Source organism: Sus scrofa, chromosome 8 (genome assembly GCF_054392235.1).
Source record: "Sus scrofa isolate SSC_HxYL_T2T_F1_AM1 chromosome 8, Sscrofa_HxYL_maternal_Yorkshire_Landrace_v2.0, whole genome shotgun sequence".
NCBI classification, from domain to species: domain Eukaryota; kingdom Metazoa; phylum Chordata; class Mammalia; order Artiodactyla; family Suidae; genus Sus; species Sus scrofa.
Genome location: NC_139390.1, coordinates 90,563,777 through 90,577,739, shown reverse-complemented (window position 1 = coordinate 90,577,739; position 13,963 = coordinate 90,563,777). Strand labels below are relative to the sequence as shown.

At 39.5% G+C, this 13,963-nt stretch overlaps 1 protein-coding gene across 2 annotated transcripts in view; it reads left to right on the top strand.

Moving 5' to 3' along the window:
* LOC146400931 (uncharacterized) overlaps window positions 1-13,963 on the top strand; it is a 165,311-nt gene that overhangs the window by 824 nt on the left and 150,524 nt on the right. The gene's annotated exons all lie outside the window — the stretch shown is intronic.

Genomic DNA, 13,963 nt, shown 5'->3' with positions numbered 1-13,963 from the left:
GCCTGGAGGGGTGGGCCGGCCACTGCGCAGCCCTGGGCTGCCTACCTGGGGATAGGTTGGTATGGATACCCCTCTACCCGGGCAGCTCAACAGGATTGTCCCTTAGGGCTGGGAGACTGTGACTGTACCCGGGGTGAGTTCTGCGCGTGAGACACTGTGCTCCCGGCGGTCCATTCATCCAGGCGATGGTGCTTCTGAAAGGGCTAGAAACACCATTCTTCTTCCTTACCGCTGACAAGAGTGCATTTTCCAGCCAATATTTGGTCTTACTTCGGACATAAAAGAAGCTAGTGGGAGCTATTTTGCAAACAGGATTTTCTAGCTGTCTGCCTGATTAAGCAGCTTGTTCGAGTCCTGTAATTTGGTGCTGCCAAAACTACCCTGACATTTCTCTTCTGCTCAGTTTTTGGGGAAAACACTAACTGGCAAACTTAAATAGCTTTGAATTTGGTTCTAGTCAGTGGATCTCACATACCACACAACCGGACAGGCAGATTGGTTTCCTTTTTATTTTCTTAGAATGTGGTTTCCATATCTGTGCAATGGGGGAACTGCCTGGGAGTTTATTAGATATGCTATTTCCTAATTGTTTTGTAGAAAAATATGTCTTAACCAGAGGGGAGGCTGTCAGGAGAAACAGTAGCAGAGAAAATATATACCACAGATACTTGGATTAATTTCCGTGAATTAATGTACTTAACACTAGGAATGGAATTGGCTTTGGGATGAGCATGACTACCCTCCGCCGTGTGGTGTTAGGTTCTTAGCCTCCTACTCATTTTTAAGCACTAGAGGTGTCCATTTAGCCACAGTGCAAAGCAATCTTTTTTCATAAATAAAATGCTAATGTTCTTTCTTACGCAATTAATGTGAATGAGGGACTTATTGATGACAGTAAAAATAGTGCATCCAAAAATATCTCCAAGGGCAAAATTAAGCTATAAAATGTCATCCTTAAATTATCTTTTTTTTTTTTTTTTTTTTTGTCTTTTGTCTTTTTTGTTGTTGTTGTTGCTATTTCTTGGGCCGCTCCCGCGGCATATGGAGGTTCCCAGGCTAGGGGTTGAATCGGAGCTGTAGCCACCGGCCTACGCCAGAGCCACAGCAACGCGGGATCCGAGCCGCGTCTGCAGCCTACACCACAGCTCACCTACACCACAGCTCACGGCAACGCCGGATCCTTAACCCACTGAGCAAGGGCAGGGACCGAACCCGCAACCTCATGGTTCCTAGTCGGATTCGTTAACCACTGTGCCACGACGGGAACTCCCTATCTTTTAATTTTTTATAGTGTTGCAGATGCCTGTTTTATTCACTTCAGCAGGAGCAACTGACTCCCGGAGCAGGAACTGTCTGCTAGTGGCTTGAAATAATTAATTTTCTCCCTAAATATTTAATTTAACCTGCCAGTGAAATGCTAGGGGTGTATGTTATCCACTAAAGTAGAATACGAGTACACTTCCTTGTCACACAGATTTGTTCACATAACAGAATATTGAGATAGTAAATTTGAAACAATATATGTTTAGCCTAGTTAGACAGTGCTACTCTGGTGTGTCTGAGAAGTACTATGAAAAATTATTTTTAATTGAAACCGGTAAAATTCCATTTTATCTGAATGAAAGAGGCATTCTATTCCATAATACCCCTGTCTTGTCCAAAGGATATTTAATAATAAAACTTTTATTGGTCTGCATATATTAAATTTTACAAAGTGGTTAGTCTCATGTTGAGTGTAATTTTGGTTTCCGTCCAAGCATCATTCACTCTGGGCAACTATCTTGGAGATGTGCTATTTTCATTGTAGGCAGAGATGGGGTGGGCAGCTGAGATAACAGAAAGCTAAATTATGTTTACATTTTTGTTCTCTTCCCCGTCCTGCCAGCTAACATTCCCTTTCTTCTTCTTCACTATGAAGCTTTTTGAAAGTGCTATTTTGTGTTCTTGTACTTTGTTTTTGCTTTCTGTCTCTATTTCTTAACCTCCCACCAACTCCCTCTTCCAACACTCCTGCCTGGCTTCCATTTTAGACCCTCCAACAAAACTCTTGCTAAGGCCGTGAGTAATCTCTAAGTGGAAAACTCCTCTATGTTTGGTATTGTCCATTTTCCAAACTTTTCTGGTTTTCCTCTTTCTTTTCAATTCAAGTCCTACTTCATCAGAAAGCCTTCTTCCTGTGCTTCCTCAGCTGTGTTAAATCTCCACAATTATATGTTCATGGGCCACTTGATTAAGGTCTGCTTTCTCCACCAGACTTAAAGTTCCATGAGAACAGGGAGTGTGTGGTGCTCACTCCTGATACCTAGTGATTATGGCCCAGAGCAAGAGCAATAGCAATATTCTGGAATAGTTGTGACCTCTAAAGAATGCTAACATGGTAGAAAAAGGCTTTCCAGGCATGGTGAAGGAGGGAAAACAACGTAATCTGAATTTTCCCTGATTCATAGGAGACAACTTGTTCATCTTTTTGAATTAAGGCCATGCTCAGGGTAAATTCAGATGTGGATGGTGAGATAGGAAATCAGTTCTGGAAATCCTTATATATGAGAGCAAATCATCACCTTATTATTAGTTTTTTTTTTTCCCTGAAATAATAATGGTAAAAATGGTTAATAATACAGAATGTAGCCAGGCTCATTCTCATCGTAATTTCTTTTTCCACAGAACCAAATTTTTAAGCAACACCAAACTGACATATGGAAAATCCTCAGGTTATAGCAATGTGTATTTTCCTCAGGCTGGACTAAAAACTAGTGAGACGTTCCCATTTCAACCGACCCATGGATGACAATGGAGAGGGCTTCACGTGAATGTTGCTTCTCTGATTGACCTGTTGGTTTTGAAATATTCAGAATAACTGCAAGGATGTTTTAATTATGATATTCAGAATATTCTAGGGTGATGAATTTATTTATTTATTTTTGACTTTTAAGGATACTTCCAGTACATTCACTAAGCTTGAACGAGGTTTATTAGACATTTTCTATTAGAGATTCCAAAGGAAATCAACTTAGTCATTTGTTAAAGATGAATTTATAATTGGCATATCAAAACAATTTTTGTTTTATATTTTAAAAATTGTAATTGGAGTATAGTTGATTTACAACATTGTATTAATTTTTGGTGTATAGCAAAGTAATTCAGAGCTATCTATCTATCTCTCATCTACCTATCTTCTTTTCCATCATGGTTACTGCAGGATATTGAATATAGTTCCCTGTGCTATACAGTAGGACTTTATCAATTTTATATATAGTAGTGTGTATCTGTTAACCCCAAATTCCTAACTCATGCCCCCCTTTCCCCTTTCATAACCTTAAGTTTGTTTTCTATGTCTGTGAGTCTCTTTCTGTTTTGTAAGTTCATTTAGATTCCACATATAAATGACATCATAGAGTTTTGGTCTTTTTCTCTCTGACTTACTTAGTGTGACAATATCTAGGTCCATTCTTGTTGCTGCAAATGGCAGTATTTCATGATTTTTTTATGGCTGAATAGTACCCCATTGTGTCCTTTGACCCTGTAGCAGGAATGGCAAAGAAGCTCCTCCATGGGCCCAGGTATTGACCTTGGTGGGCTGTGATGCAGCAGGCATGTTGAAGCCAGGAGTGGGCTCTGGGGTGGTGGTACACTCTGGGTTGATCTTTAATTTTGTATACAGACCCTCTGTTTCAACCACTAACCATCCAGTGCCTCATTCTATTCTGGAGGATATATAGGGAGGAAATTAGGATGTTTTAGGGAGAAGGAAAAGAGAGAGGAAAGGGAGAGAGAGATGCATAATTTTAGGGGAAGACACAACAGAAGTAGAGAAGACTCATGGAGAGAGAAAGAATAAAGGCATCAGGACAAACAATCCAGAGTGAGACTTGAATTAAATGACATATGGAAACTTCCTGGCATCTAGGCATCCAGGACTCCCAACATCTTGGCTTCCGTGCTCATTCCTTCCATTTGGGAGCAAGAAGTGGTGTTCCATTTATGTATGTTTGCTGGGACCAACATGTAATGAGTCCAATAAAATGATTTTTTTGGATTTTTGAAACCAAAGTATAATTGATGTGCAATATTACGTTACAGATGCATGACATACTGATTTCAATAAGATTTTTAAAAATAGAATCATTCTAAGGTTTATGTTCAGCTGTCATAGTTCACATAATTATGTGGTATTTTATGTACAGATTTCTCTAGGCGTGGCTTTCTTCTCTATATAAAATGCAGAAGGATAAATGTGGTTTATATTTTGAAGATTGTGTCTCTTTTCCTCTTTAGGACTTCTTGAAACAAAAGTCAGAAAAGAGATAGTGTATGAAGTTTACCAAGTTTTGACCATACCCATTTCATATATTTGAACACACTGACGTTGCAATATGGCAATTAAAATAGTTGTTTTCGAGTCTAAAAAGTTATATTTTTGAGTTATGAGGGAAAATTGTTAAAGTAGTCCAGATGAATTTAGCATTTTAAAAAGTCTAGATTGCTTTCGCCTAAGTTGCAAAAGGTAAAATTTTAATAATACAAAGCAGCTGCCCTGCAAGTGGCGTGCACCATACCAGCTTCTGTCCTTACTGTTGTACAATGGGTTTATTTTTAGTAACATAGCATGTTTATTATTCATTTAAAGTGATTGTAAAAGCAAATCTTGAATAGATACTTGGAGCATGCATATAAATTCTCTACGAGTTTTCGTTCTGTGCACATTGTCTTGAGTAATGCTTTTTATTGGTGTATTTGTTCTTAAGACATTTACGGTGTTCAATACCATTACTTTCACTTGTGTGCCTTATAATGTCAGATGCTCTGAATTAAAACTGTGGTTGGTAATTACATAGTTCTTTGAATTTGTAAGCTAAGTTTGCAAACTGTGGTCTTTATGAGAAAGAGTTGGATAACATTTTCAGACTTGGCAGAAATAGAGAATGTCCTTTTATATAAAAAGGCCCACAGAAGCATTAATAAAAAAGGATGAACAGCTGCGAGAATGATTCCAACCAAATAATCTGTTTTTCTTTGGAATAAAAAATCGTGTTTTGCTTTTCAAAGAGCTAAATCCATGAGTAGGACTCAGTAACAGTTTAACCAATTCTCTGTACCTGTGGTGCAGTCCAAGGCATGCCAGGCAATTATTTCATGCTTGGCATAATTGCAGGTCCTTGAAATCTGAGGTCTGTCAAACCTCTGCCAGGGTTGTCTTTTATCTCCTTGGATGGTTAGCATGGCCAGTTGGCACTTCCACCTTTTGGGCTATTTTGATTTTGTAGTTTCCGGCAAGAGTACCATTAGTACTTTTTTCCCTTCATCTTCTTAATGACTTAATAGAATCCCAGGAGTTTTTAATGGGTGCTAGGAACTTAGGAAAGAAGACAGTGATCACGAAGAAAGGAATGACTCATTTTTGCAGAAATGCTAACAGGACCTTATAATAATTTTGTAGGTGAATTACAGATTATGTGTGTTTAAGGGGGGAGAAGATAGCAGAAATCTCCAAGTCTGTATCATCACCAAGTTTCATTATAGTTTTTTTCCACATCCTATGCCATATGGAAGTTCCTAGGCTAGGGGTCAAATCGGAGCTATAGCTGCTGGCCTGTGCCACAGCCACAGCAATGCCAGATCTGAGCCGTGTCTGCGACCTATACCACAGCTCACAGCAATACCAGATCCTTAACCCACTGAGCAGGGCCAGGTTTTGAACCCACATCCTCATGGATGGATATTAGTAAGTTCAGTACCAGTGAGCCACAACAGGAACTACTCATTATAGTTTTTTTTTTTTAATTGGATTTTTCTCACCACCGATCTTCCCATTTTATTATTATTGTTATTATTATTTTTGAGGGAAGTTATATTTTATTTGGCATACATTCTTAGGACTTCAAGCCCTTGGAGACAGCCTCTCAGATAACGCTGAGAAAACTGTTTCTTGTCTTTTTTGCTTTTGTTTTTGTTTTTTGTCTTTTTGGGGGCCACAACTGTGGCATGTGGAGGTTCCCAGGCTAGGGGTCTAATTGGAGCTGTAGCCACCGGCCTACGCCAGAGCCACAGCAACGCGGGATCCGAGCCGCGTCTGCAACCTACACCACAGCTCACGGCAATGCTGGATCCTTAACCCACTGAGCAAGGGCAGGGACCGACCCCGCAACCTCAAGGTTCCTAGTCGGATTCGTTAACCACTGCGCCACGACGGGAACTCCCACAAATATTTTTGTAAGTCAGTCTCCCAAAACAATAGAAGTAAAAACAAAAATAAGCAAATGGGACCTAGTCAAACTTAGAAGCTTTTGCCCCAAAAAGGAAACCATAAAAAAAACCAAAAAGACCACCTATGGAATGGGAGAAAATATTTGCAAATAATGCAACCAACAAGAGCTTAATCTCCAAAATATGCAAACAACGCATACAACTCAACAACAAAAAACAACCCAATTGAAAAATGGGGAGAAGACCTAAATAGACATTTCTCCAAACTAGACATACAGATGGCCACAAAAAGATGCTCAGTGTCACTAATTATTAGAGAAATGCAAATCAAAACTACAATGAGGTACCACCTCACACTGGTCAGAATGGCCATCATTAATAAGCCTATAAATAACGAGTGCTGGAAAGGGTGGGGAGAAAAGGGGACCTTCCTACACTGTTGGTAGGAATGTAAATTAGTACAACCACTATGGAAAACAGTATGGCGGTTCCTCAGAAAACTTACAATAGAACTACCATATGATCCAGCAACCCCACTCCTGGGTGTATATCCAGACGAAACTGTAATTCAAAAATATACATGCACCCCTATGTTCATTGCAGCACTATTCACAATTGCCAAGACTTGGAAAAAACCTAAATGTCCATTGAGAGATGACTGGATTAAGAAAGTGTGGTATATGTATACAATGGAATATTACTCAGCCATGGAAGAATGAAATAATGCCATTGCAGAAACAAGCATGCAAATAGCGATTTTCATACTAAGTAAGTCAGGGGAGAAAGACAGATACCATATGGTATCAGTAATATGAGAAATCTAAAATATGGCTCAAATGAACCTATCTACAAAACAGAAACTGACTCACAGACATAGAGAGCAGACTTATGGTTGCCAAGGGGGAGAGGGGAGGGGAGGGAATGGAATGGACTCGAGTTTGGGGTTAGCAGATGAAAACACTTAAATTTAGAATGGATAGGCAGTGAGGTCCCACTGTATAGCACAGCAAAATATATCCAGTCTCCTGGGATAGAGCATGATGTAAAACACTATAAAAATAATGCATATATATGTATGACTGGGTCACTTTGCTGTACAGCAGAAATTCGCACAACATTGTAAATCAACTATAATGAAAAATTTTAAAAATCCAACAAGTGCATTAAATTGAACTCTGTACCATCACTATTGGAGACAATCAAAGCTATTATTTGTGCAGCCAACTTGTCTCATTTTTGTGCAGTTATTGGAAAAGTGCTTTCCCTGCTCTCTTTGTTTAATCGGAGTTTTCCCGAAATTACAAGTGGAGCTATTCAGAAACTGTTCTCATTTACAACTGTGTATCTGTTTGAATAAGATTTCCTTCAAAGCAGAATAAAGAAACAAAGGGGATCCTAGGCTGATGATACATCTAGAGTAAGAGGAGTTGTCAACAGTAAAGTGTAGCCTCTGGTTAGGACAGTGGAGGCCAATCTGAGCTTCTGTAAGAGCCCTGGGCTTGTGGTGGAAAGGTTTGGACTCCGCTTATTAGTGATGTTCTCTGAGGCAAGTGCCACAGCTCACAGTCCCCTTCTGAGTCTCTATCCTACTGACCACAGTTTGTGGTTAATAATGCCTGTCTCCACACATTGAGGTCTGAATAAAGTCATCTATGTGAAAGCTCTTTCTAATACATGAAGTCGTCTCTGGCGTAAATAACAGCCAGATCTGGAATTCTGTTTTCTGCAGCCCTTCCCATGCTCTCTGTCGCACACTGCCCCCTGCCCTCTGGGTCTGTGCTCTGTCCTTTGACTTGATCTCGCTGTTGGGAATTTCTCTTACCCTTGGTGCCCTTGGGTTCTGACTCCTCCTGACACCCTGGCCCCACCCCTACCCCTCTCCCCAACAGATAACATCTGTGCTAGGTTTTTAATGTTGAATGTGGATTTTTGGTATGAGATGTGTTATATTCCGGAGATGAGACTATGAAAGTTGCCCTTACTGTATTGCCTTCTTTACCCTTTCATAGAAAACAGAAGATCCAGTTTAATGTGTATTAGCCTCTGAACGTGGAATTTAAGGAGAATTTATTTGTCTCTGGGTCACCACAGTCTGGCACCGAAATTTTACCCAGCTCCAGAAAGTCCATCCTATCTGATTTTTAAATTCATAAACTTTTCTTTTTTTAAGCAACTGAAAATTTCTGATTCTTCAGTGGAGCTAAAGAATTTCAGTTCATTTAAAGGTAATGATAGTTTTAATACTTAAGAAGGTGGTAAGGTCTTTGCCTCAGTTCCTATATTTGAAAAAATAGAAATGAGTTAAATTTTTCACTGTTTGTTTGGAGAGGAGCCTTGTACTTATTTCTTAAAAAGAAAGAAAACTACGTTTTCCAAAATCTGAAGCAAGTGAGAGAAATGGTATGTTAAGTGTTTGCTGGGTGAGCAATTGTGTCATGATTATTTCCTCAGTGTGCTGTGGAAAATCGTTTAAATTTTGGGAGCAGGTAGAAAGACTATCTTTGATCTTTCTGCAAGAAGACATGGAACTATGGAACAAAATTAGGTATTTGTAGTTGTCAGTAGACCTTTTACGTGGTGTTTGATAATATGTGTTACATTTGTGAGTAATGTAATCTTCAGTGTATTTGCGAAGCATTATTTTATGTGATGTAGGTTTACTGATAAAAATGGAATAATTTCACCAGAGTAACACCAGTTAGCTTGGCAAACATCACAGACAAAATGTACTGAAGAAAATGTCTACTTTTTACTATCATATGCCATATTAGTTAAACCTCCATTTGGCTACTGGTGGGAAGGGTTTTACAGTTTCTTTATCTTTCAAAGCATTTCCCCATGGCTTTCACAACCTACGTTTTGCCCAAAATGTGCAATTTCTTTTTCTTCCCAGCCATGTTTGACTTGCTGGTATTATTCACCTTGAAAATACCACAGAGATACTATTATCTCTGTAGTTTACATGCAGGACATTCCTTGTTTCTTGTTCTCTTTTTAAACACTTTGAGACCTTTGTAATGATTTGATTAATAACTTTGCAGGTCTAGTTTAATCTTTCTTTTCTCTGCACAGCTAAGCGTCCTGAGGACAGGGACCTGCTATGCTTTGTGTACACGGGACTTCTGGTGTCAAGTACAGGGTCTGGCTGCACACGGTGCTGCACAGCAGGATCTTACCTACTGACTGAAATTGTGAAACACAGGCTCCAACACTTCACTGAGAGAACGAATGAATAAATCCCAAGTATGCTTAAATGGGCTTAATCACTGTGAGATGAGAAATGATGGAGAATATAGAATATTCACATGGATGCTTAAACTGTTATAAGATGAAGATGTTAAGCATACATCACATCAGACAGATCACTACCCAATATTTTAGGAATTCTGTGACTTTATGGTCTAAGCCCCTGGAAATCCACTTGCAGTAATAAAGGTGCAGCTAGAAGTAGAATCGGAGTCTCCGAAAGTCTCAAGTTCAAAGAAAGAGGTAATTTGTGGAAGGAAAGATAATCTACCCGATTGATATAATCTGATCAACAATGTTCCTTTTTTCCCCTTCAGCTTTACTGAGATAACATTTACAAATAAAATGGGAATATATTTAAAGTGTACTACATGATGATTTGATATGTATACATGGTGAAAGGTTTCCCACCATGGAGGTAATTAACATATGCCTCACCTCACATATTTGCCTTGGGGTGGACAGGGACTTTTAAGTTCCATGCTCTTAACAAATTTCCATTACACAACACACTAGTAACAACTATAGTCGCTAAGTTACGTATTAGATCTTCCGACCTTATTCATCTTATACCTGAACGTTTGTACCCGTTTACCAGCCTCTCCCTTTTTCACCCCTCACCCCCAAGCCCCTGGTAGCCAGCCTTCTACTCTGTTTCTATGAGTTCGATTTTTTTCTTTCCTTTTTTTCCCCCTAGATTCCACATATAAGTGATAACATACAGTATTTGTCTTTCTCAGTTTGGCTTATTTCCTTTAGCATAATCCCCTCCAGGTTATTCCATGCTGTCACAAATAACAGGATTTCATTCCTTTTTTAAAGGCTGAAAAATATTTTATTATATATATATGTATACACACATATACACACACTATGCTATATATCTCTATCATCTATCTATCTATCTATCTATCTATCTATCTATCTATCTATCTATCTATCTATCTATTGTATTTTCTGCCTATCGATGGACATTTAGGTTGTTTCCATTCTTTGACTTATAGTGCTGCCTGGAGTCAACCTGAAGTACAGACATCTCTTCAGGATAATGATTTTTTTTTCCTTTGAAAATATACCCAAAGTGGGGTTGCTGGGAAAATTATGTTTCTTTTCTTTTTTTCTAGGGCCGTACCTGTGGCATATGGAGGTTCCCAGGCTAAAGGTCTAATTGGAGCTATAGCCACTGGCCTAAGCCAGAGCCACAGCAACACGGGATCTGAGCCGTGTCTGTGACCTACACCACAGCTCACGGTAACACCAGATCCTTAACCCACTGAGCGAGGCCAGGGATCGAACCTGCAACCTCATGGTTCCTAGTCGGATTCATTAACCACTGAGGCACAACAGGAACTCCTGGAAAATTATGTTTCTTAAGAGCTGTGTGAGCAATGTTTTTTTCTCTGTATGGCAGTATCACAATACTAAAGTTGAGTTTAGTTTAAAGCAATTCTCTTTTGGATTCATTCCAAGGATTAAAGGCATTCTAAGATATGAGGCACAGTTATAGAAAGAATGCGTGGTATTTGGTAGTTTGTAGAGTTAATGGCTCATTTAAAATGAAATAATTTGGGGGGAGGGCAAAGAGCAAGTGTTATATTTTAGAAGCAGATATATTATTTTTTAAAATTTTGCTTGATTTCCTTTTGAAACAGAGTTTTAGAGCATTGACTCTTGTAAGGAATTGTTCCTCCTTTTGCATGTAATTGAAGTGATCCCTTTGCAGGCTGTCCAGTATTTCATTCTGCAAGAACCCGAGAGACAGTTTTAGCATCATTTAGCCTCTCTGGAATTCTTGGACCGTTCCATCCTAAGGTTTCTTCTGTTAGATTCCTGGTTGTTTCCTCATCTTGACTCCTCATACCTATCTAAACCTTTCCTTCCTCTATAAATACCTTTTCTACTTATTATTATAAAAATTTCAAACATGCAGAAAAGTAGAGAGAATACCATAATGAACACCCAAATTTACAACACTTAAATATAACAATTATTAATGTTCTGCCCTACTTGCTTCATTGTTTTTTAATAATGTATTTCTTTTCTCTTCTCTTCTCTTCTCTTCTCTTCTCTTCTCTTCTCTTCTCTTCTCTTCATTTCTTTTGTCTTTTGTCTTTTTAGGTCCATACCCACAGCATATGGAGGTTCCCAGGCTAGGGGTCTAATCGGAGATACAGCTGCCACAGCAACACCAGATCCAAGCCACGTATGCAAGCTTCACCACAACTCACGGCAACGCCGGATCCTTAACCCACTGAGCAAGGCCAGAGATCAAACCCGCAACCTCATGGTTCCTAGTCAGATTTGTTTCTGTTTTGCCACAACGGGAACTCCTTAATAATATATTTCAAAGAAAATCACATACATTATGATGCTCTACCTCTTTGTTTTGAAGGGAGAGTCCTTGGGACCCTCCTAAAGAACACCATCCTCTGGAGATTCTCATATGGGATCTTACACAAAAGAAAAAGACTCCTTGCACAATCAGACCACCACTGCCATCAGCACACCAGACAACCCCTGCCCCCAAGGACTCCATAATATACACTGTATAACGCACACCCCTTATTTATATTTTTGTAATGTTTCTAAAATGTCTTTTACAAGGGTTTCCCTCAGAATCCCATGGAGGACTACTCATTGAATTTGGTTCTTAGTTCTCACAAGTCTCTTAATAAACTCTACCTGGGACCTGAATATCAAAAATGAAGAAGTGAGAATATCAGAAAGGAAGAACTGAATTTAGCTTTGATGAGTCTCCTGAGCCAAAGCCAGACACTGATGGGGAAGTGATGGGACTCTGAGACTTGGGACAGAAACCCCAGTGTAGGCGTGCTGGAGAACAGTCATCCCTAGGCAAATGTGTGGAAATGGATAGTGACGGGCTGGACTGGGATATGGAAGGCTGGCTAAGGATGAATTTATAGCTACATGTCATGCTCTAATGACTTATATAATAATGCTCTGGCAAGGGCTCCCAGAGCCATTCCTATACTGCTAGGATGGGTCCTGAGCTTGGAGGAAACAACAACCCACATTAAATCAGGTGGAAATGCCACAGTTGCCTTGGTAGAGTGTTGAGAAAAGACTCAAAGTCTCAGAGAAATAGGCCTTTTGAATGGATCTATTATGTAAGATCCCATCTGAGAATCTCCAGATGATGGTGTTCTTTAGGCGGGTCCAGAGGACACTCCCTTCACCAAGTTGTTAAGAAATGTGTGGGTATCATTTAGATGACTGGCGTTATTTAGAAACTCAATAATGATTGTTGTTGGACTGATGGCTTTTGGTAAGATTTCTATGATGGACTGTGACTTGCTAGTGTAATGGAAATGATAGGATTTTAGAACAAAAGAGGTCAGGAGATGGAACTGAATCATCAGAGGCAAAATGGAGATAAGTAGTGGGCGGCAGTGTCAGAATAGCAGCGAGGGACCTGTGGAGATGCATATTAATGACTAATAGATCATATTCACAGGGATATCTGAAAAGGGTGTTACTTACTATATATAGTGACAAGAGGGTCATGATGACAGCTTAGGTCCCTCGGTATCAGTGTCAGCTCAGAAACTGTATCCAACTACCCTCAAAATATCTAGTGCCCAGTCATTGGGTAAGTGGCCATAGGAAAGACTGGGGAACTACTCCTCTACACATTTGCTGTGCTATTGCCGAGTCCTTCCTCAAGAGGATCCAACAGCTCATTCCATGAGCTTTGTGTCTAAGAACCAGCTCATTTATGAAAACCCTCTGGGGTGGCTAACATCTGACTTAATGCTCATCCCTTCTGATACCTTTGATTATATATAGTAAACAGGGAACCTTCACCTAAAACCTCCCTTCCCTCTCTCATCTCCTTTTCTCTCATCTCAGAGGTTGAGATCATTCTCCTGTATTGGCCAAAATTCTGAACTCTCTCTTCTCTGAAACTTTCCCCCCCAAACCATCACTTCTCTCTTCTACTTCTACATCACCAATGCTCCCTCAGTATTGTTCTCTCTTTCCTACCAGCAGAGATTCTACAGTCTCTTTTGTATTAAAAATGCGTATCAATTCTGCACCTCTTGTGAGCTGAGCTCCATCTGTAGCCTTCTTTTTCCACCCAAGTCTTTTAAAATAATTAGTGCATTTCACATTTCCTTCCTGATTCTTTCTTTAATCCACTGAAATTTTAGCCTCCACTCTGCCTCTGGAAACTCGCTGCCTCCATATGGACCATCTTAGTGACTTTGATGATCTTGATCTTACTTATCTGACACCGTGAATCATTCTAGAAATGCTCCTTTGCCTTCTAGGACATCATTTTTTAACCTCTTCTCTCCTTACCCTGTGACTACCCACTATTAGTTATTTTTTCACAGTTTTGTCTTTATTTGCATGACATTAAAAGGTGGTGTTTCCTGTGTCTATTCTTGCTTTTCTTCTCATTTGATATCTTCTCTCTAGTCAACTTGATCCTTTTTCATAGCTTCAGTTCTTAGCTATATGTTAATGAGTCCCAAATCTATATTTCCAT